General features: G+C 58.5%; 1 pseudogene; it reads right to left on the reverse strand.

The window, feature by feature from the left end:
- Positions 1-22,519: 22,519 nt before the first annotated feature.
- On the reverse strand, positions 22,520-23,235 carry LOC135363178 (histo-blood group ABO system transferase 2-like; annotated as a pseudogene).
- Positions 23,236-23,607: the final 372 nt, after the last annotated feature.

Genomic DNA, 23,607 nt, shown 5'->3' on the forward strand with positions numbered 1-23,607 from the left:
AAGTGTAGCCCGGGACTCCCAGCTGCGCCCCATGACTCCCTCAACGATGGCGCGGTCGGTGCGCGCGGCTTCCCGCTAGCGTTCGCTCCTTCGCACACCCTCGCGCGCTTGGAAATAGGGCAGGGGCGCAGCCCTGTCCCACCGCCCCCGCCGCCAGCCGTGTGAGCCCAGTCGGCCGTCACGCACCCCCTGCTGGAGCCCGCGCCCGCCCGCCCGCCCGCCCGCTGAGCCGGGGCCCTTTAAATGGGCCAAGTTGTGGGGGCGGCGGCGGTGGCGGCGGGAGTCTCCCAAGTCCCTGCCGGGCGGGCGCGCCCCAGTGTACGCGGGTGCGCGGCCGGGGCGGCGGGGCGGCGAGGCGGGGCTGGGGCCTGGGACCCCTCGGGCGGGGCGGGGCGTAGGGCCGGAGACTTCTGGACTCCACTGCCCGGCTGGGCCCTGCGGGCGGACCAGCGAGCGGGGCCGCCCCAGGGGGCGCGGGCGCAGGTGGCCCAGGGCCCTGTGGAGCCCAGGGGCCCCGGGGCTGCGGCGCTCCGCAGGTCGATAGGGGATCGAGAGGAGCTCCCGCAGCACCATGTCTCGGGCAGCCAAGGCCCCGGCAGCCGGCCGAGAAGCGGCCCGTGGTGGCCCGGCGGGCAGCGCGGCCGCAGGTGCCGGGGCGCAGTAGCGGGTAGGGCGGGCGCGCGGCCGGGAGACTCCCGGGCCCCCCGCCCTCGAGACCCAACGCCAGGCCAGGCCCGAGCAAGTGGCGCCGGCGGCGGAGAGCCAGGCTACAAGGCCACCGCCCGTCACGCCAGCGGTCAAGAAGGAGCTCCCAGGCCGCGAAGACCGGGCCCTGGCTCTGGCCACCTTCCATCCGACCCGGGCCGCACTGCCACTGCCGCCGCTCCCAGGCTACCGGACACCGCCGCCAGCCGCGGCCGCCCTGCCCCCGGCCGCCTCGCTACCCGCCGCGACCGCTGGCTACGAGGCGCTGTGGGCTCCACCACTCCGCTCCCCGCGCGCCTACCTGAGCCTGCACGAGGCCGCCCCGCACCTCCACCTGCCCCGGGGCCCTCTGGCCCTGGAACGCGTCTCAGCCACTGCGGCCGCGGCCCCGATTTCCAGCCGCTGCTGGACAACGGCGAGCCGGGCATCGAGGTGGAGCGCGGCGCCCACCGCGCGCTGCTCTTCGTGCGCAAACTCTGCCGAGGCAGCAAGGGTCCGTCCATCCGCCACCGCGGCGAGTGGCTCACACCCAACGAGTTCCAGTTCGTCAGCCGCCGAGAGAAGGCCAAGGACTGAAGGCGCAGCATCCGCCACAAAGGTGCGGCCGCGGTGGGGGCGCAGGCCGCTACGGTCCCTCCCCTCTGCTCCCCGAGGACCCCTGGGTCCGGACCCCCTCATTCTGCCACCTGGGAGACTCCATCTCCGCCCGGAGAGGGCGCTGCGACTCTGGGGCTGCCGCGGGGACACTCCCCCCCCCCCACCGCCCCCAGCACGGTCGCCTTGGTGGACCCGAGCAGAGCGCCCTCGGCCTCCACCGCCACCTCAGCTTGAGCCGCGGTGCTCTGGGCTCCCGGCTGCACACGAGCCGGCCCCTCCTCCCACTCGGAAGGTCTTTGCGGGATTCCTGGGCTGTGTGGCCCAGGGGAAGTTTAGGGGACCTCGGGAGACGGCGGGAGGCCGGCTGGGCGGGACCCCACTTCCCTCCCGGGTCCGGGAGCCACCAGGTTCCAGCGGGAGTAGAGGGGCCCACGGGCGGCCGGGGTGCGGGTGCGAGTTGCTGGAAGGCAAGGGAAGGTGGAGGGGTGTCGTGGGCAGGTGGGGGCCGCGGGGGCGCGCGTCGGGGCGGGGGCGCGCGCGGAGCTGGCAAGGCGGCGGGGCTGGGAGCAGCCTGCTCAGAGCATTCAGGAGTCTGGCTCCGAGGGCGCGTTGCGAGGGCGCCGGAGCAGGCAAACGGGGGAAGCGCAGCGAGCGACAGGGGCGGGGGTGGGGGATCTTAGAAAGTTGGGGACCCCGTCGCGCTGGGCGTTGAGGCTCGCGGCTCTGCTGTGGCCGCCCTCCTCCCGCTGAGGGCTCAGACACAGCCCTGGTCCCGGCGGCGCCACTCACCTGCGCACAGGCTCTACCTTCGTGAACCCTGTTCCCAGTTCCCCCGGACCGGCTTGGAGAGAGGGTAGAGAGCGGGAGGAGGGACGCAGGGGGCGGGGAGGAGGCCGCCCTTGGTCAGGGGACGTCGCTTGCAGGGATCTTGAGTTTCTGAGCCCGGCAGATCCCCGCGGCGTCTGCGAGGGTGTGGTGGGCGGCAGGGCCAGGGAGCGGGTTCGGAAGTTGGATGTTCCTACACGTGCCAGGAGGGGGAACCGGCCGTGCAGCTTACTGCGCCCCGAAAGCGCGCCCGTGCGTGCCGGCTCTACCTGTGCCCCAGCCCTGCTCTCTCACAGGTCCTGCCTCGGCTCTCCTCACAGGAAAAGTCTGAAGACGCTTATGTCCAAGGGGATTCTGCAGGTGCACCCTCCGATCTGCGACTGTCCGGGCTGTCGAATATCCTCCCCGGTGGTGAGATGTGGGAGAAAAGTTGGGGCTTTGGGTCTTCCTTCTCCCCTGTGGAGCGTGTGCCTGTTTTCTAGGATCCAGAGTCCTAACCTCAAACCTGCCAGTGTGCAGGAGTGAGCCCCCGCAGGGGCAAATAGGGGAGACTTTGCTTTGGGTGGGAATCCTGGGGCAGCCCTCCGCTCTTTGGATGCAGGACCTGACCATTCCCTATCTTGGAGCTGCTGCTTCTCAGGTCTTGGGGACAGCCTAGGCTGTAAAGGTCTCCTCCCTGGACAGTGCCATCCACCTGGGGCCTGGGACCCTGCCCTGTCACAGGTCTGGGGTGGGGGTGGGGGTGTCACTGTGTCAGCTGGCCTGGCTTGGGAGAGGGGCTGGTCCTAAGGTAACACTTGTTCTGGGATGTGGCACTGTTGGCTGGCCTGGATGTACATTCTGGGGTGGTCACAGCTTGGAGGTGAGTAACATGTGTCTCTGGGATGCCAAAAGCTAGAACCCTGCTGGGCAAGGCCCTGGATGTCCAGGAGAGTCTGAGGATACAACCCAGTTGGGGGCAGAATCTGAGCAGTGTGGGCCTTTGGTGTCAAGATCTGGAGGTGGAGGCTGATGTGGGACCCCCAACCCAGTGTAGACATGTATTGACGCCCTCTTTGGCCTAGGGGAGCAGCAGAGATTGGGGTGCTGGGCCTGCCCCTGAAGCACTGTCTTCCACATCCTATGTCCTCCAGGCAGCCATAGTTGGAGGACTGATCTGAAGAAGAAACTGCATCTTGAGAGGAACCAATTTTGAGCTGCTCGGGGAGAGCCGGTTAGGGCCCTGGCTGCTGGTGGTGGTTGGGATTGTGCTGTTATTGCTGGCGTCTGCAGCCCCCCACACAGGAAGGGGTGAGAGAGGACCCAGGACACCACCTTCAGCTTCTTTACTTTGGACTGGAAGTAGGAAGGAGGAAGGGATGTTTTGGTTTCCTCATGGACCCTGGAGGCGGGTAGCCTGAGCAGGCGGGGAAGCCACAAACACACCTGTGAATACAGACACCAGATCAGACACACAAGTTGGACAGGGGGACGGGGATACAGCCATGCCTCTCCTGTGTGCCTACCCCACACACCTGTCTGCCATGAGCTCGTGGTCAGAGTATGTGCGCACAGGCAGCCCACCTCTTACCTGCTACGACGGTACCTGCCTGGGGCAAGAAGCTGAGCTCCCGCTCCACTTAACGCACCTTTTCAAGCAGCTTGTACTGGAGAAGAGTCTTCTGGGCACCCTCAAGGCTAGCCTGGGGTTTCTGTTCGGGTTGGAGGGTCCCAGCCTGTCTTAACCCACCCTTCCAGAGGTCTCTCACACGAGTGTGGGGTTCAGGTGGCCTGAGCCCAGTATCAATTTCCCCGGGACATTGCTTGGATTGGAGAGGGGTGGGGAGTTCTGGCAGGGATGAGGCCACGACCTCGAACTGCCTACCTGTCTGGGGCTCCCGGGTCCCTGTCCTGCATGAGGGATGCCTCAGACCTGGGCCTGCCTCTCCTGAACCTGGTCCCGCCCAGGCCCATCCCTGTACCCTTCCCTTAGAAAGGAGCTACACAGACCCCCTTGTCTTTCCAGCCCCGGCTTTTGCCACATAGAGATTGTCTTCCTCCATCCCCCACAGCCAGGCCCGAAGGTACATACACACCTCACAGCCACAGATACCCCAGGGGCACAATGTGGGTGTGCATATTTGGTGCAGGGATCATGCAGACATGCAAGATGGCTTTCCTGTTCCCCTCCTTGTGTTCTGAGGCGCCAATGGTTGACTAGCAACAGAGGTTTGTCACAGAGTTTTCAAATCTGTGCGCTGCTGAGCAGGGGTGAGTGGCTGAGGTCTTGGGTGTGCGTAGGAGGAAAGTATGCTCCCTGTCCTTGGTCGGGGTCAGGGCTGCCCATCCTGGTCCCTCTTCCTCAGCTCCCCTCCCACAGGAGCACCTCCAAGAGCCACCGCAGGCCAGCGTAGCTGGTCTGGCCTCATCCCAAGTGGCGGTATTACTGCCCTCATTTTCCTCTCCTCCTCGCCCTACAGATGAGAAGCAGAGGGAAATGCATTTCCTTTTCTTCTTAAGAGAATTGTTCAATTAAAGCAGAAAGACAGGAGAGGAGGTCCTGGTGCTTGGGCCACAGGCTAGAGAAGGGCAGACCGGAGTGGGACTTCCCAGCCCTGCACACTTCAGACAGGCCAGCGGTTGTTGAAAACACTGCCCTTGGCGCCCAATAGCTGGACCAGACAGGCCCTCGCACCTGCGGCTCAACCACTCTCTGCTCTTGCTGTTAGAGCACAGGGCCAAGGCCAGGGTCTCAGAAGGGGCCACAAAGCAGGCCATTTCATCTCTCAGGCCTACCCTCAGACTCCCACCCGGCCCCAGTGCTGTCCAGGGTCTCTCACTGAGTATGTTGCAGAGAGGAATACGGAGGGTGTCCCAAGTGGATTCATAAGGGCAAGTATGGGGGAGACTGTGGCTCGCGGTGGGGGGCCTGGAGAGGGGGGCAACTGTGGTCCCCAGACCAAGCGAGGGGAGAAGACTAGGGCCCCCTGACCCTGTTGGGGCCACTGACCAAATCTGGAGCTAGGGTGGGCTGGGTCTGAAGGGAAGGTCCCTTATTCTGGAGGGCAGGACGATGGTGGCTGCTTAGCAGTCCTGCAGGTCCAGGATGACACGGGTCCAGGGTGAGGCGAGACCCTCCTCCACACTTTCCTCCTCAAGCTCGTGGGTATGATGGCATTGTCCTTGCAACAGGAAAGAGGATGTCCGAGGGTCCCCAGGTGACTGAAGAGATGAGAGAGAATTAGATAATCCCAAGGTCCCTGCCACCCCCCTGAAACAGCAACCCCTTATTAAATAAGAAAAGGGTTCCTGCCCACCCGAAAATAATCAGTAACTTTTCTTCTTCCACTGGGGCAGCAGGACCTAAGGACACTGTAGGGAGCCTTGGTGTATAGTGACCTTGTATAGTGTGCTCTGAGCACGGACAAGCTCGGTGTGGAGTACCCTCCATGTCTGTGCACAGGACATGCCTTCCTGCTCTGATCTCCCAGCACACAGCACACACATGAGCTCCACATCCTCACAACATGGGTGTAGGGAGGGGAGAAGGAGGTGTTGTGGAAGAAATGGAATCTCTGTTTCTGACCCAGAGGGTAGGCTCACTAGGGGCCCGTGGGACAAAGGGTCTAGGTTGGTAAGGGCTCCCCATCAAGTGACCTGTGAACCGCGGGCCTGCAGTTTGCAAGGGGTCAGCAGGATCAGGCCCCAGACTCAGGCTCCAAACAACCCTGAACTGGACCCTGCGTGGCACTAGCAGAATAGAAGACAGGACTTGGCGGTGGCTGGGGGTTCATGCAGGAGCTTGTGGGACGGTCCAGCAGACACAAGCACACAGAGGTAGCTGCACGTTGAACACGTGGCAGAATGCAGACATGCTGTGTTGTGCACACGTGGTCCCTGGGGCTCCCTGGGGCCGAGAAAGCTGGGGTCTGCCTCCGGGTGGGCACCCCCACACTCCGGCTAGAGTGCAGAGTCTGGACGAGGCAGTGTCACGAGGAGCCTGGCCAGGGCCTACAGCCCTTCACTGCACCCCGCTCCCTGGTAGCAGACCCGGGCCTCATCTTTCTGCTCTTGTCTTCAGCTCCAGCCACTGGGACCCATGTGGACCCTCGGGCCTGTCCTGTGGGCTAGAAGCCCTGTAGCGGGGCCAGTGATGGTGCCTATTTGATCTTAGCAGCTGCTCTGAGGGCTTCCATCACCTGCACCCTGCCTGAGGCTCGGGCCTGGAGTGCACAGCTCCCAGGACCCTGAGGGTCCTGGCTCAGCCTAACCTTCCTCTCTTGCCTCCCTACCCAGAACCGGGGGCGGCTGGCAGACAAGAGGACAGTTGCCCTGCCCACTGCACGGGTCCTAAAGAAGGAGCTGACCCCCAGCTTCTCGTCCCGTGATGGTGACAGCGATGGGAGTGGCCCAGCCTGTGGGCGGCAACAAGGCTTGAAACAGGGGGACACCCCACATGTCCCTCTCATGAGGAGAAGGTACTTTTACTGGGGGCCAGGCTCGGGGGAGGCACACGGGCTCTGGTCGGGACATCAAGACTGGTGTCTCCAGGTAGCTGAAGGCCAGGCCAGGGCGAGGACCCTTTGCCCTGGGGACAGGGCCCGGGTTTAGCTTGTCATGTCTTGGTATCTGCCGAAGCTGAAACAGCCCGAACCCCTGACGCCACAAGACCGTAGTGAGAACCTACCCTGCCCCCACTTGGAGGGAGGGGGTCGACGAGGTTCCATGTGGGGAAGGAAGGAGGCTCTAGGAAGGGCCAGGGGCTCTCGGAGGTGGGCAGTCAGGGAGACCCAGGAAGGGAGGGCCTGATACCACCACAGCCAGGAGGAGAGAAAGGAGCTGAGCAGCCCCCTTCCCAGGGCTGTCCCTGAAACTCTCATGCTCATTCTCCTTGGCAGGAGGCAGCTTTCCTGGCTACCCACTGTCCCTTCCAGGCTTGGGGCCACTCTTCCTGACTTCCCACCATCTCCTCTCCTGGCAGAGACACCTCCCACTGTCCACTCACCTCTTCATGCCTCCATCTATCTGTCGTCGGTCCATTCATTTGTCTGTCCATCCAGCACATGCTACTCACCCCCAGAGTTTCTAGGCCTTTTCTCTTCCCACCTAGTCTTTCAACGTGTTCCAACATCTCCTGCCCTAAAATAACCCTCCCAAACCCCCAACACCCCCACTTCCCAGCCCTCCTACCCACGCTTGCTAAGGTGACACACCCACACAGGCTTCCAACCACCATCCCTCAGCCTGAGGGTCTTTCTGGGAACACTGCTATGAGTGAGGGGACAGGCAGAGGGCAGAGCTGTTTCCTTACTTGACCTCTCGTTTTGGCATCCCTCCTACCTACAAGTGCGGTGGTCGCTTTCAGGAGGCAGACTGGTAGCAGCTGGGACCCAGGAAGCTGCACCCACCTGGGCTGACTCTGGACCATAGGTGCTGGCAGCGGCCATGGGGCTTGCTCCCTGACCTGTTCCAGCCTGGCTGGAGCAGCTCTAGCATCTAGGAATTTGGTTCAGTTGCATGGCTGATCGCAGAAGAGGCTGCAGCTCCCCTCCCCACCCCCGCCCTCAGCACAATGTGGCAGCTCTCCTGGGTTCGCTGCAACAAGAAGGACAGGTGTGGCAGCCTCATTTCTGTCCTTCCCAATTCCTTTGTCTGGTGAGACCAGGAGTCGGCTCCTGCCCCACGGTCCTATCCTGGTGGCAGCCACTGGCTGGTTGAGCTGGTACCAGATAGCACTGGAGACAAATCCGAGCCAACCCAGTTCCCTTGGGGCCAGCGCTCTGGGGAAGATGAGGGCTATGCCATACACACACCCTGCTGTTCAGGTACCAGATCCTGGAGGCCACTTTGACCCTCCGCTTCTTTCCTTGCAGAGTCCACACCCACTGGGACGTGAACATCTCCTTCCGAGAGACGTCCTGCAGGTAGGGTCTGGGCTTATCCCCACACATCGTGCGTGGGCAGGATGGAGCCTTGTTGCTCCATTTCCCGTGGGTCTGCTTCTCAATCTTTCCAGCCTCCCTCCCTTCCTCCCCTCCCTAGTCTGTGGTCTGTCGGTCGGTTTGTGCCCAGGCCCTAACAACAGCAAAGGTGGGTTCTGGGCAGCCTAACCCTCCCACATGGGACTGACCATTTGACTCAGTCTGCCCAAAGATGAGGCCATGACCTCCCCCTCCCACCCTCCCAAAGACCCACCCGGAGATGAGGATGGTGATGTGTGGCTGGGGTCTCATAGGATGCAGAGGCGTTCACTAGGGAAAGAGGATGTCTGCAAAGATGTGGAAGAGCAAGGGAAGGGGATGTGGGGCTGTGGGGGGCTGGCAGGTCTGGTCCAACTGAATGCTAAAGGACTTTGGATGCTGAGCCTGTAGGACACGGTGCTCCAGGCAGTGAGGAGCCACCCGAAGTTCTTGGGCAGAGGGGTGATAGAGTGTGTGTTTTGATGGGGTCCTTCTGGAGGCCCTGCCCAGGAGGTTGGAGGTTTGCTCCAGTCTGCAGTGGTTCAGGCTGTGGAAGCATGATGGAAGGCAGGGGGGCGGCGAACCCAAGACATAGCAAGGAGATAAAAATGAGGGGACCTGATGAGGAAGTTGGGAGGGCACTGGGGAGACCCAAGTTCTAGATTCCAGATGAGCAAAGGATGGTCAGTCTGTGGATGGAGCCCAGGCTGTGGCTTCTGGTCAGTGGGGTCAAGTCCTACCACAGGGCTTCCAGGGAGGGTACAGGAAGGGCCCAGCCTAGGAGACAGTAGGCACCCAGCACAGGCCCAGCTTCCTCAGCCAAAGCTGAGGGGCCAGCCCCCAAGGTGGGAGCCTGTCCTCCCCACTCCCAGCCTGGTTCTGTGCCATATGTATTATTATTTACGTCTCTGAAAATATCTGGGTCCTAGAGCCGAATTACAGTGAAAACATCTTTAAACTTATTTCTACTTCATTTTGAAGTTGCCTGCTCAACTGATCATTTTTATGAACCGTTATGAACATTGATGACATTTTATGAGCCTTTTGCTTGGGAAGCTACAGGATGAATTTGTCAGTGAAGCTTATAGCGAACACAAGGGAGGATCCTCCACTCCTGGAATGACTCCTCCTGCCTCTGGTAGCCCTTTCCTCACCCACCCCCGGCCTTGTAAAGTGAGAGAAGGTCCCAGGTGTCCAGACTGAGGGTGCCCCCGGTAAGGGGCCAAGTCCAAGTGCATGTGGGCTCCTTCAGTCCTGCACAGGCACTAGGGGTGTCTGGGACGATTTTCTGGATTTTACCAGAGAGGAGACTGCGGTTTTGGGGCAGGGGTGTAGCGTGCCGAGAGGACTTACAGGCTATCTGCCCCCACCTGCTGATGCGGCACCTCGGCTTCGGGCCAAGGAGGGCTGCAGGCAGCCTGGCTTGTCTCTTCCTGGCTCCTTTTGACGCTGTCCCTCTGTCCTTCATCTCTAGTCTCCTGTCTGTTCTTTAGCCTCTGTCCATTCATCTCTCTGCTATTCCCATCCTTTCTGTCTCTGCGTCCATCCATTCAGTAGCGCCTGTCTGTTCATCTGTCATCAACTCTCACTTTGTTTGTCCCTCTCTCCCCACCCATTGGCCTTCACCTGTCTGTCCATCCATCTGTCCATGGGTTCCATCCATTGGCCCACTTGCCTGCTTGGAGCTCCGAACCAATTTGGATATTCTGTTGCACTTCGGGACACGGACAGGAATAGTTTTGCAGTTTCTGTGTTGTGAATTGTCCCTCCTTTATCCACAGATCAGCCCCACCGTGAACCTGAGTGGGCCCTGCCGCTGGGGGCGAGCCAGAGGCTGTGGGCGGTCCCTGCTGACAGCCTGAGGAAGCTGGTGGAGCCGGGCCAGGCCCTCTCCAGTGGCCCCTCTCCCGGAGCACCTCCCAGAGGAACGCCTCCCCAGCCCTTCCCACACCTGCTGCTCACCAAGGTGAGCAGGGCCCCCCGTCCCGCCCGGAGGCTCCCCCTCAACTGCGGGCTGTGTGTCTCGGGCCTGGCACGTCCCCTCTCTGAACCTCAGGTGTCTCCTGGGGAACCTGCCTGCCACGAGGCCAGGCCCCACACACGGGGTGCCGTCGGGCCTGTTGGGACCGCTCCCCGACCCTGTGGCCGGCCCACGGGGAGGGTGGCCTGGGGCTGAGGCGGTTCCTCTCCACCGTGAAAGAGCTCTCTGCCCCAGGCCTCCGTGTCCTGTGTCCCGCGCAAAGCCGCATTCCTGGCTGTGAGGAGGTTTCAGATTCCCTCTGGGGCTCCCATCCTGGGTGGAGCCAGAGCAGGGATCCCTGGGGGCTGGCAGAGGGGCCCCAGAGCCACTCAGACATCTGAAAGGTGCTGGCTGGGCTTCATCGACTCCACACATGGACAGGAAGCCCCTTCTAGACATTCTCCATAATTCAGGGAACAGGGCAGACAAATGTCCCTGCCCCGCGGGCCTCTTTCTAGGTGGGGGTCCGCCGCTAAGCCTAGACGACAAAGCAGAGATGGGCACACGACGTTCCGCGGGACGCCCTGCCGGCCTCCTCTACATATGGATCCCTCTGCTCTCATTGTCCGAAGGATGACGGGCCCTAGGACGAAGAAGAGCCCTTGTCTCCGAGGTGGTGAGGGAATGCGGGGGACCGGTCAGGTGCGGAGCCATGGGTCTCGTGCACAAATGCCGCAGGGCTGGGTCATGGTCCAGGAGCTGTGGGCAGGTCGTCTCTGCACACCTGGCCATGACACACCTGGCTGGCCCTCTCGGTGGGGAGGCCTGCGTGCCTGGTGCACCTGTCCCCCACCTACCCCTGGAGGAGCAGCCACGTTCAAGCCTTTCCATGTCCGACCCTCAGGGACAGTTGGGAACCTGGGTCAAGAGAGGCAGGGACTGGCCCAGGACAACTGAGGGGTGCAGAGTCCAAGGAGCTGCTCTCCAGTCCTAGGCCAGTCCCAACACTCCCATGAGGTTTGCTTTGGGGCTGAGAGCCCCTCAGATCCTCGGGAAGAGCTACCCACCCCGTCCCATGTGGAGACATGACCTTGGCATCCCCAGGCACGTAGAGGCACGTGCACCTGCAAACCCACCCCCCCACACCCCCCCCCCCACACACACCACTCTGACTGCCCAGCAGGGGGTCAGAAGGGGAGGAAAGCCTGGGAGCGAGGTGGGTGACAGGGGGGAAAGAAGAAACAGGTTGCAGACAGCTGGGCCATGGGGCAGGGCATCAGGACTCCTGGCAAGGACCCAGATCCATAGCATGGGGAGGGGAGACAGGCCAGGCTGAGGGTCAGGGGTCCCCCAGGGGCCCAGGGGTGTTGCCAGGGCACTGGGAGAGGACAGGGTCTGGGTTCCGGTGTCCATCACCAGCCTGGGGACTTGGAAGCAGGAAGAGATACCCACCCCCAAGTCCAGAGGAGCTCCAGCCAAAGGCCTCAGCTTACTCTTCTGTCACTTGGGCTGTAGAGATGCAGTGTCCCTAGGGTCCCACAGGCTTGTGGGAGAGCCTGTTGGCCTTTGATCTCCATCCCCGACCCCCTGTGCTCCCAGTCCTGGGAAAATGCTTTGTACTCCCTCGAGGTCCTTCGGAGCAGGGGACAGACTGGGGGCTTGGGGGGCTGAGGACCTGGGTATGCAGAACGTGGCAGAGCACTGACCACTAGTCTGGGGACCAAGGCCAAGACCCTCCTTGTTGCAGCCTCCGGGTCTCCATTTGGAAGAGGTTCCAGATTCAGTGCTCTGGTCCGGGTGACAAGGCCTTAGGAAGGAACGGAGCACCGGGACAGAAGAGGGAAACACGGACAAGGGAGGCTTCTGAGGTTTCTCACATCACCCCTGGAGTCCACAGATCCTGCTCCTCTGAGAGACACAGAGACCGAGTCAGAAACAGAGAAGGAGACAGAGAATGAACACACGACAGAGGGAACCAGAAGAAGTCACAGACGTTCCTCCATCATCTTGGAAATGACATCCCAGCATTTGGCCCCATTCTCTTCCTGAGAGCGCGGTCACACAGGCCATCCACCCCGGAGGGGAGGGGATTCCACAGGGATGTGTGAGCAGGATGCGGGAATGCCCGGGAACCACTGTGGGGACTGCCCAGCACAGGGGCGCAGACGAGGCCACGGGGCCTGAGCCTAAACCTAATGGGAGCCCCTGGAAGTGTGTGTCACCAGTGGACAAGGTCGGAATCCGTTCATTGCAACCTTCCCACGGGGGCTGGGAACAGGCAAGAAGGGGGTGGCTTTGCCCAGAGGCCAGAGGAGACCCAGGCCCCTCTGAGCTGTGCTCCATGTCCCGCCCAGCCCCTGGCTCCTCCTTGCATTGGCAAATGTGCCGCAGCCTCCTGTGATAGCAGGTCCGGAATGTATGTAGAGGTCCTACCCCTGATGGCGTCCATAGAAGTAGAAGCCAGAACACCCCACTGTGCAGATGGGGAGCCTGGGGAGGCCCTGAGAGGCACAGGGTTTGTCCAGGGTCACAGCCCTGGGTATGCACAGGAGCCCAGTCTGAAGCCAGCTCTGTGTCCTCACAGCGGGGACACTGGCTGCACCCAGGCCTTGGGAATGCTGTGGGGGGGATGTGAGGGAGTCACTGGATGAATTGGGCATGGGGGGAGGGGGAGCATTGAGCAGATGGGGGAGGGGGCCCTCGGGGGTGGGGGTCTTGTGTGAGGAGGAAGTTGGGTAAGGGGACCCCAGGCAGTGGTGACCTCACTTCCCTGACAACAGAGTCCAACAGAATTTGGAACCCAGGTAACAAGGCACCCACATTCCAGAGACAGCCCCCTGCCCAGCTCATTTCGTTGGACATCATCCAACCATGAACATGTGGGCTTGTTGCCTCCCTAAGTCTGGATGCTGCAGGCTGAAGAAAGCCCGCCCTGCAAATGCTGGCCCCCACTGGGGATGTCCAATCAGGGCTCCCCACCGCCTCTGGCCATTTGGCCAGAAGGACAGAAAGGTGACACCAGGAGGCCCAGAGCCTGCCACCTAGCCCCACACGCTCTGATCTGACCTGTGCAGCCCCAGGCCCCCTTCCGTGTGTGTGTGTCTGTGCGTGTCTGTGTGTGAGTGTGCGTGTGCGTGTGTGTGTGTGTAAAGAGGGGTCATGCGGGGTGGGGCCACCCTGAGCAGGAGCAGGTTGATGAGGGGTCAGATTCCCAGTGGGCAGGCCATGTTCAAGGTCAAGGCTGGCCGTGTGGGATGGGGTGTGCGGGCGCTGCCCCTTCTACCCAGGGTTTATCCCGATAGCCCTGCAGGGATGGGTCACTGCATCCCGGGTGCACGGCTGTGCACTCACAGGTCTGTGTCTGATCTGGGAGCAGCAGGGGGACTGGGCAGGAGGACAGTGAGGATGGCCGGGCAGGGCTGTGATGCCTCCCGCCGGCTACCCGTCCCTGTCTTTGCAGAAGGCCACGGATGACCTCCCGAGGCGGCTGGCGGACAGGCCCTCCTCCCTGACGGAGGGGTTGACCCAACAGGCATCCCCAAAAACAAGTGCTGGGGATTGCCGGGCAAGACCTCCAACACCCCCCAGACCACTGTCCCAGGTGCTTGGTCACCGGACAGTGGTCCAGGAGCCGGAGCCCACGGAGACCGAGCCCGAGGTTGAGAAGGCTGGGGCTGGGTGTTTGTGGTGTGTGGGGATGGGTCGGTGCTGGCCCCACAGGGACGAGGCCCCAGAGGCTGGTGTGGGGCCTGGAGCAACGACTGGGCTCAGAGCGCCCAGCGGGTGGACTGCAGTCGGGGAGACACCCCAGGGAGGGCTCCTTCCTGGCTGCGGCTTCTCTGGGAGGCCCTGGGCTGGGTTCTGTCTCTGCAAAGGCCCACGGAGAGCGGGCACGGGGTGAGCTTTTCTCCTCTCACAGCTGCCCCACCACCTGAGGAGCTAGAGCCGGTTCCAACTCCATCGGCAGCTCTGGACGGAGGGGTGGTGCCTGCAGCGACTGCAGGAGGAGACCAGGAGCCGGCAGGTGACCCGGCACCCACCCACGGACAGCCTGACGTGGACCAGGAAGAACTGGCACCTGCCCCTGACCCAGGTCCTGCCCTGGATCCTGCACCTGCCACTGCTCCAACCCAGCTCCTGATCCTCCTCCTACCCCTTCCCCTGCCCCTGCCAGAGCCACTGCCCCTTCCCCTGCCTGAGCTCCGGTTCCTGCTCCTTCTCCTGCTCCTCTCCCTGCCCCTGCCAGACTCTGCTGCCCCTTCCCCTGACCCTTCCTGAGCTCCTGTTCTTGTCCCTGACCCTCCTCCTGCTCATAACCCTACCCCTGCCAGACCTGCTGCCCCTTCCCCTGCCCCTGCATGAGCTCCTGTTCCTGCTCCTTTTCCTGCTCCTGCTTCTGCCCCTTTCCCTGCCAGACCCGCTGTGCCTTCCCCTGCCCCTTCCTGGGCTCCTGTTCTTGTCCCTGCCCCTACTCCTGCCCCTTCCCCTGCCAGACCTGCTGCCCCTTCTCCTGCCCCTGCCTGAGCTCCTGTTCCTGCTCCTTCTGCCGCTGCCCCTGCCCCTGCGCCTGCCGGAGCTCCTGTTCCTGCTCCTTACCCAGGTCCTGCCCTGGATCCTGCACCTGCCATGACTGCTGATCCTGTCCCTCCCCTTGCCCCTGCCCCTCGCCCTGCTCTTACAACTGGCCCTGCCCCTTGCCCTGCTCTTACACCTGGCCCTGCCCGTGGCCCTGCCCCTATCCCAACCCCTGCCCCTACTCCTGCTCCCGCAGGGCTCCCAGAGCCACATCCAGAGCCCACAGCCCTGCGGGGAGAGCTCCTAGTACAATTGCCCTTAGTTCCATCGCCGGACCCCGACGGCCCGCCAGATTGTTTCATCCCCTCCCCCTATATTCTTTCTCTCTGGTTCATATTGTTCTGGTTCATATTGTTCATTTTCATGTTATGTATATTGTTTATTATTTGTTTTAAATAAAATTACTTGTTTTCAACTGAACATGTGATGAGCATAAGTACATTCCCAACGCTGTGCCACCACACCCCAGAACATTGCTGCGGAATATCTCGTGTCCCAAAGGAGTCCCCGAACCAGAAGTCCCCCTGCCCATTTCTCCCCCAGCCCAGACCCTGGAAACCCCTAAGCTGCTTTCTCTCCCTGTTCCTTTCCCTGTTCTGGATGTTTCTGTAAGTGGAATCACGCAATAGGTGCCTTTGTGTCTGCCCACCTATTTTCAAAGGGGACTTGTTTTCGTCTGTGTTTATTTGTCATAAAATTTCCCTTATTCGATATTAAAATGCCTGATGGATTACAGATCAGATGTAATCAGAGAGGCCGCTTTAGGAATTATGGGCACAATCTTGGGGCCGAGACCCCTGTTCCTGCTGGGACACCACAGCCTGACCCCAGACAGGACAGGGCTGGCTCCTCCTGTGGCCCACACAGAAACCAGGGAAATGCAGAAGCTGGAAGACACACCACAAAGGACAAAAGCATTGCTCACAACCCAAGGCCAGAGAAAGGTTTCCTATGCCTCTTGTCCAAACAACACACCAAGTCACTGGGTTCCACAAGGACAGACACCAAACGCATGCAAGTCCAAGGGGGGAGGACAGGCACGTGCAGAGTCAGAGATGAGGGAGCTCCTGGGGAAGGACTCTGGCAAAGGAAACCCTAAGGAGGCAGCACTGGTCACCCTCAGACTGGCAGGTGTCTGGTCTGGGGAGAACGTGAGGAAGCGGAGATCCCCTGCAGGTACCCTGGAGAGAAGGATGACAGGCACCCCTGTCTGGGAGAACAGTGAGCAGCACCCATCCCAGGCCACAGGTGCACCTGGCATGCTTGGCCTCTGACCAACCCCCGGAAACTCTGGCTCGGTTTTTCACAGATCTGCTCTCAGGAGTGTTTATCACAGCAGTGGTGGAGAGAGCAGGGAATGGAACAACGCTAATGCGCAAGGAGATGGATGGGATCCACAGTCCCAGTCCTCATGATAGAATGTCCTGTAGCCACTGTCACATTGTCATTCGGGGCACAGGATCTGGGAAGCCCCTCCTGAGACCCCTCCTGCCACCCTGTTCCTGGGAACATTCAGAATTGGAGGAGGAGGAGGTGGAGAGGATCCAGGATGACAGAGGGCCAAGGAGAAGGAAGGTCAGCACTGGGAGGACCTGAGCCACCATCCAGGGCCGGGGCTGTGGTGCCCTCGGACCTCACCCCAAATAAGGGCTCCTGATGGATGGACCCAACTTCTGTGGTTTCCCTCCCTCCTTCACTCCCTCTCTCTCCCTCCCTTTCTCCCATCCTCCCTCCCTCTCACTCCCTCCCTCCTTCCCCCCTTCCTCCCTCATTCAGCAGAGGACCGGGGGTCCCTGCTGTGTACTGAGCACTGGGGCTTCATCAGTGAGCACCCCCCAACCCACATGGTCACGTCCACTGTGGGAGGTGACAGGGGTCAGTCCTCACGGCTAGGAGTGGTGATGAGCACCAAGAATCTGCTCCTGAAAACAGAGGCCAATGCTTGGCACTTCCTCTAGAAAAATCGAGTCCTGAAAAGTGATGAAGAGTGAGTATATGCTAGACTTCCTGCAGTGTGAGTTCTAATGGCAGGTACGCACTGATTCTTAGAACCACAAAGTAAATTACCCAGTGTCGACTGGGTGGTTGTGACTAACTTTTCTGACCCAATGACGGCATTTCAGCCAACATCTCCAGGGCCTCCGAGTTTCCCCAAGGGTCTCTGCGATCCTTTGATCCTTCCATTGACCTCCTTGGGAAGCTCTGTCTTGTCGTGTTCCTTGTCTCCTGCCCCTTCTGGGACCCTTCTCTGGCCTCCCCACCAGGGCCACCCCCACCAGGACTTCCTGTGCCCCGTGGCCTGGCGCCCGCATCCCATGGGGGTCCTGTGAGCCCGGTGCATTGTGCAAAGCCTGGGCGCTCCCTCTGGGGTCACATGGCATCTCCCTTGCAGCTGCCTGCATCTTCCTGCACTGGGTCTCCTCCAAGCATTCTGTGAGACCAACCTGTGTCCGTGTCACGGGCACGGAAGCGAGAGTCCAGAAGGTCCAGATGACCTGCTCCCAGTCCCAACGTGTGGAGCCTGGGCCAAGGATGGTCAGCGAGCAGAGGAGGACTTGAGCCTAGGAAGCCTGAGGGAGGACATGGCACAGTGAGCCTGCAGGAGGAGAGTGAACACCGTGGGGACCTGGCGCTCAGGCCTACTGGGAGACCACATCCCACCCTCACTGGCTCTGTCCCCAGGGCTGGAGGTCGTCCAGCTATCCACCCTCCCAGCCTGTAGGCTGCCAGTGGCTGCCAGGAGAGGAGGCACCTGGTGCAGGAGAGAGCCTTCAGACAGAGAGGAGGGGACAGGTGCTCCCCCAGCAGCTGGAGGAACTCGGGGTATCCACCCTCCCAGGCTGCAGGCTGGCAGTGGCTGGCAGGAGAAGAGGCACCTAGTGCAGGAGAGAGCCCTCAGGCAGAGAGGAGGGGGCAGGTGCTCCCACAGCAGCTGGAGCAACTCGGGGTATCCACCCTCCCAGGCTGCAGGCTGGCAGTGGCTGGCAGGAGAGGATGCAGCTGGTACAGGAGAGAGCCCTCAGGCAGAGAGGAGGGGGCAGGTGCTCCCCCAGCAGCAGGTGCACTGGGTCGGGCTGAGGGGGCATCATTGGACAGCAGTGCCTGCAGCTGGGGTCTCCACACAGACCCTCTCCTTAGGCTCAGCACAAGCTTCTCTGGATGGCCTTTGTCCCCCAAATACAAAGTCTGGTCCAGGGCCCCCCCACCAAGTCCTGACTCCCAATCCTTTGTACTCAGCTCAAGTGACAAGAAATGGCCAATAGTTTAGGTGGTGTTGGTTGCACAGGGAAATTTGCTTTTCTGGCCCATGCTGTAACGTTGCTGGCATATTAAAGATCTCAGGGCTCTGAATCAAAAACAGTAGGATGCCGGGGACCCCAGCTGGCTTTCTGGAAACCTACCTCTGTGCCTTGCAGCCTTCCCATCCCACCAGCTCTGCTCAGAATCCCTCCAAGCCACAGACCCACAGTCTTGGGTCCCAGACAATGTGCCTTCAGAAAGTGATCCTGGTGGGGCAGTAGGACACACTGCAGATTCCAGCAAATCCCCCTCCCAGAAACTGAGGGTACCGCTGGATGAGCTGTCTGAAAACAGCCAGGTCAGGGTTCCAGGAAGACACCAGAGGCACAGGAGTCACTGAGGGGCATCTGAAGGTCAGGTACGGGCAGTCACAGCTTCCAGGCCCTTCTTCCCTAAAGCTCCTCATTCCTCAGCCTTTCTTCCAGTGATTCTGTTCGGTTTCTATCTGCCCCAACTGTTATCCATTGCCTAGGCAGCAGAGACTCACATATGCCTTTAAATGTTTTGGACAATGGATGTCCACTTCAGTACATAGCCACTTCACTACTGGGAGAGTTGGTAGAAAGCAAAAAGTCACAGAGGACTCCAAGGGTCTGGACTTGGTGTTTCCCTCTCCTGAGATGGGGACACCTGTGGGATGAGCAGGTGGCCACCTGGTGGGGGGTGGGCAGGGACCTGACGTGGACAGATGGGGTAGGTGAGGCCCGAGGTCCCCGTGGTATGTGCCTGGCATCTGGACTGAATAGGTCTTCAAAGCTGCAGATTGGCTGGGATCATCTTCAGGCGGAGGAGGAAGGTGAGGGGAGCAGAAGAGACTGAGGAGGCTTGGCTTAGACAGGAGAGGGCTGAGACACTCCTTTGGGGGGAAAGTGGGTCAGGTCCAGGCTCACAGGGACAGACCTTGAGGCCATTGGGCTATGTGAAATAGGCCAGTCCCTAAAGGACCAATACGGGAGGACCCCACTTGTGAGGGACAGAGAGCACTCCGATTCATAGAGGTGGAAGGAGCTGCTGGGTGCCGGGGCTGGGGAGGGGAAATGGGGGGTTAGTGTCTCCTGGGTAGAGATTCAGTTTGGGAGGATGACAAAGTTGTGGCAGTGGATGGAGGCGGCAGGTGCAGAAGAATGAATATACTTATTGCCACTGAATTGTACCCTGAAACGTGCTTAATGGTATCAGTTGTATGTCTATTACACAATAGGAGAGTAGTGAGTCAGGAGGACGGGTCCATCGAAAGTCCCAGGAAGGCCCAAGAGCAGGGATCCTGTATCTTAGTTCTCGCTCTCATGCTCTGCGCCTTGTTGGGTGCCTGAGCTCACAGTGGCATCACTAAATGCTTGCTAAGACACAGTGCAGGCAGATGGTCCAGAGAGAGTGCACAAACCATCTGTGGGCACTGAGGAATCCCAGCGGCACATGCATCCAGACTGAGTGAGTGCCCACATTTCACAAACACCAGCATAAATAGCCATTTAAAACGAAGGCAGACGCCACTCTGGAAAACACTAGGGAGGTTCCTCAAAAAGTTGAAAAAAGAGCTACCTTATGACCGAGCAATTGCACTACTGGGTATTTACCCCAAAGATACAAATGTAGGGATCCGAAGGAGCACGTGCACCCCAATGTTTATAGCAGCAATGTCCACAATAGCCAAACTATGGAAAGAGTCTAAATGTCCATCAACAGATGAATGGGTAAAGAAAATGTGGTTTGTGTATATATATATACAGAGAATATTATGCACCTATCAAAAAAAATGAAATCTTGCCATTTGCAACGACGTGGATGGAACTACAGTGTATTATGTTAAACAAAATAAGTCACTCAGAGAAAGACAATTATCCTATGATCTCAGTGATATGAGGAATTTGAGGAACAAGACAGAAGATCATAGGCGAAGGGAGGGAAAAATGAAACAAGACGAAACCAGAGAGAGAGACAAACCATAAGAGACTTTTTTTTTATTCTTATGTTAATCCCCATACATTACATCATTAGTTTTAGATGAAGTGTTCCATGATTCATTGTTTGTGCATAACACCCAGTGCTCCATGCAGAACGTGCCCTCCTCAATACCCACCACCAGGCTAACCCATCCTCCCACCCCCCTCCCCTCTAGAATCCTCAGTTTGTTTTTCAAAGTCCATCGTCTCTCATGGTTCATCTACCCCTCCGATTTCCCCTGCTTCATTCTTCCCTTCCTGCTACCTTCTTCTTCTTCTTTTTTTTTCTTAACATATATTGCATTATTTGTTTCAGAGGTAGAGATCTGAGATTCAACAGTCTTGCACAATTCACAGCGCTTACCAGAGCACATACCATAAGAGACTCTTAATCTCAGGAAACAAACTGGGGGTTGCTGGAGTGGAGGGGGTTGGGAGGCGTGGGGTGACTGGGTGATGGACACTGGGGAGGGTATGTGCTATGGTGAGCACTGCGAATTGTATAAGACCGATGAATCAAAGACCTGTACCCCTGAAACAAATAATATATTATACATTAATTTAAAATTCACTAAAATAATAAAAATAAAACAAAAGCAGGTGACCTCAAGCTGTATTACAAAGCTGTGATCATCAAGACAGTATGGTACTGGCAAAAAACAGACACACAGATCAATGGAACAGAATAGAGACCCCAGAAATGGACCCTCAACTCTATGGTCAACTAATCTTCCACAAAGCAGGAAAGAATACCCAATGGAAAAAAGACAGTCTCTTCAATAAATAGTGCTGGGAAAATTAGACAGCCACATGCAGAAGAATGAAACTGGACCATTCTCTCACACCATATACAAAGGTAAACTCAAATTGGATGAAAGACCTCAATGTGACACAGGAATCCATCAAAATCCTAGAAGAGAACACAGGCAGCAACCTCTTCGACCTCAGCCACAGCAACTTCTTGCTAGACACGTCTCCAAAGGCAAGGGTAACAAAAGCAAAAATGAACCTTTGGGACTTCATCAAGATAAAAAGCTTCTGCACAGCAAAGGAAACAGTCAACAAAACTAAGAGGCAAGCCATGGAATGGGAGAAGATATTTGCAAATGACATTACAGATAAAGGGCTGGCATCCAAGATCTATAAAGAACTTCTCAAACTCAACACCCAAAAAACAAATAATCCACTCAAGAAATGGGCAGAACACATGAACAGACACTTCTCCAAAGACATACAAATGGCTAACAGACACATGAAAAAATGCTCCACATCACTAGCCATCAGGGAAAAAGAAATTAAAACCACATTGAGATACCACCTTCACCACTTAGAATGGCAAAAATCAACAAGGCAGGAAACAACAAATGTTGGTGAGGATGTGGAGAAAAGGGAACCCTCTTACACTGTTGGTGGGAATGCAAGCTGGTACAGCCACTCTGAAAAACAGTATGGAGTTTCTTCAAGACGTTACAAACAGAACTACCCTATCACCCAGCAAATGCACTACTGGGTATTTACCCCAAAGATACAGATGTAATGAAAAGAAGAGCGCCTGCCCCCCAATGTTCATAGCAGCAATGTCCACAATAGCCAAACTGTGGAAGGAGCCGAGATGCCCTTCAACAGACGAATGGATAAAGAAGATGTGGTATATATGTACAATGGAATATTCCTCAGCTGTTAGAAAGGATGAATACCTACCATTTACATTGACATAGATGGAACGGGAGGGGATTATGCTAAGTGAAATAAATAAATCAGAGAAAGACAATTATCATATAGTTTCACTCCTATGTGGAATGTCAGGAATAGCATAGAGGACTACAGGGGAAGGGAGGGAAAACTGAACAGGAAGAAATCAGAGAGGGAGACAAACCATGAGAGACTCTGGACTCCGGTAAACAAACTGAGGGTTACAGAAGGGAGGAGGGTGGGGGGATGGGGTACCTGGGTGATGGGTATTAAGGAGGGCACATGTTGTGATGAGAACTGGGTGTTATACGCAACTAATGAATCACTGAACACTACATCAAAATCTACTGATGTACTATATGTTGGCTAATGAATTTAAATTTAAAAAATTAAATAAAATTAATAAATAAAAAATAAATCCACGGCAGGAAATGGAAATAACCCAGAGGGCACCATGCTCCTGGAGGCTGAGCTAGCGGTCATGGCCAAGACCTCTGGCGGTGAGGGCACCGGGGTTCTGAGAGGTGGCTCGGTGCACCCCTGACCCTGAAGCCCCATGGCCATGGCAAGGTGCAAGGACTGGGAGGGAAGACCCAGCCAGGACCCGTTCTGGCTCCACGGCTGCTACAGGGCTGCTCCCAGCCCCACCAGGCGGTGTCTGTTTAGAACCAGGGAGAAAACCTTTTCCCTCAATTGTTCTTTTTAAAAATGGTTGCTCAGCATTGACACAGAAAAACATCTGACATAAAACTGGAGCCGTTCACAGCTGCAAATGACCCAGAAGTGAAGAAAATGTAGTGAACGCAAAGAGAGGACGCTGTATCCCCAGGCAGGCCTCCTGTGAGCAGGTGCGGCTGGGGCACTGGACGTGCCCGTGCAGACAGTACTGGACTCCACAGTGTCCCTCGAGGGGACAGAAGTAGGAACCTGCTCTGATGGCTCCGCTGAAGTCAGCACCCGCTGCTGGAGACGGGGACAGCCCCTCATGAGTTCCAGGTGTCCTGGTGATTCTTGGGCACGGCCCAAATCTCAGCTTCTTCATGACCTGGGGCCAGCCCAGCAGCTGCACCCAGGTCCTCCAGGGACCGCCCAATAGCTGTGGGTCCCGCAGGTCCTCCAGGGACAGCACCTTGCTGGGCTTGTGGTCCAGCAGGTACCTGTTCAGGTGGCTCTTATCGTACCACATGGCCTCGATCCCATTGGCCCAGTTGACCACCATCACCTGGTGACAGGCTGAGGTCAGTCGGTGAACCTCCGCCACAACCCCCCAAAAAAGGCCCCCATGTAGTAGAAGTCACCCTGGTCCTTGGGGATGTGGGCCTGGGACTGGGACCAGCGCTCATAGCTTAAGTCCTCACAGGCCAGCCAGTAGAAACCGGGGTGCAGGGTGCCAAAGAGGGGGGACAGGATCTCCACGCCCACGTGGTCACAGAACTTCATGTCCACATCCCCGCACACCATGTCATCCACCTCATAGAGGAAGCACTCCTCATAGAAGCAGCTCATGATGCCATGTGCTGCATGGACACATCCTGCCAGTGTGGGGCACCACGGACCTCAAGAACCACCACCCTTCAGTGCTCCTGGAGGGGCACACGGGACACAGCAACCAGCTGGTCGGTGAAGACACAGTAGATGACCCTGTGTCCACCATGAAGTGATTCTGCAGGAACAGCTCCAGGAAGACCCCGTATCCACAGGGGCAGGGGACAGGGCAGGAAGAGGGTCACTGCCAGAGGCTGGCAGCAGGACCCCAGAGCTGGGGGTCATGGACGTGTGCACCTTCTTCATGGGGACAGGCCCTGGGCTGCTTTATGCAACAGCCACCTCCTGACCTTTCCTGAGTGAATCTGCCGGCAGGGCCTCCCTACCTTCTGCTCCCAGATATGGGGGTCATCAGTGCCCCACCTTACAAAGGGGAGCCTGAGGCTTGGGAGGCTAGAAACCCATGCAGCCACACAGTCAGCATGCTGGAGCCAGGAACACTCCCTCTGTGCTGAGCTCCTGGGCAAACCCTGCAGGTGCCCTCCCCTAGCTGCCCCCCTGCAGGTTTTGTCCCCACCTGCCATTA

The sequence above is a fragment of the Mirounga angustirostris genome, unplaced genomic scaffold (genome assembly GCF_029215605.1).
Source record: "Mirounga angustirostris isolate CCGP_5_RB_7025 unplaced genomic scaffold, mMirAng1.0.hap1 SCAF_48, whole genome shotgun sequence".
Lineage (NCBI taxonomy): Eukaryota > Metazoa > Chordata > Mammalia > Carnivora > Phocidae > Mirounga > Mirounga angustirostris.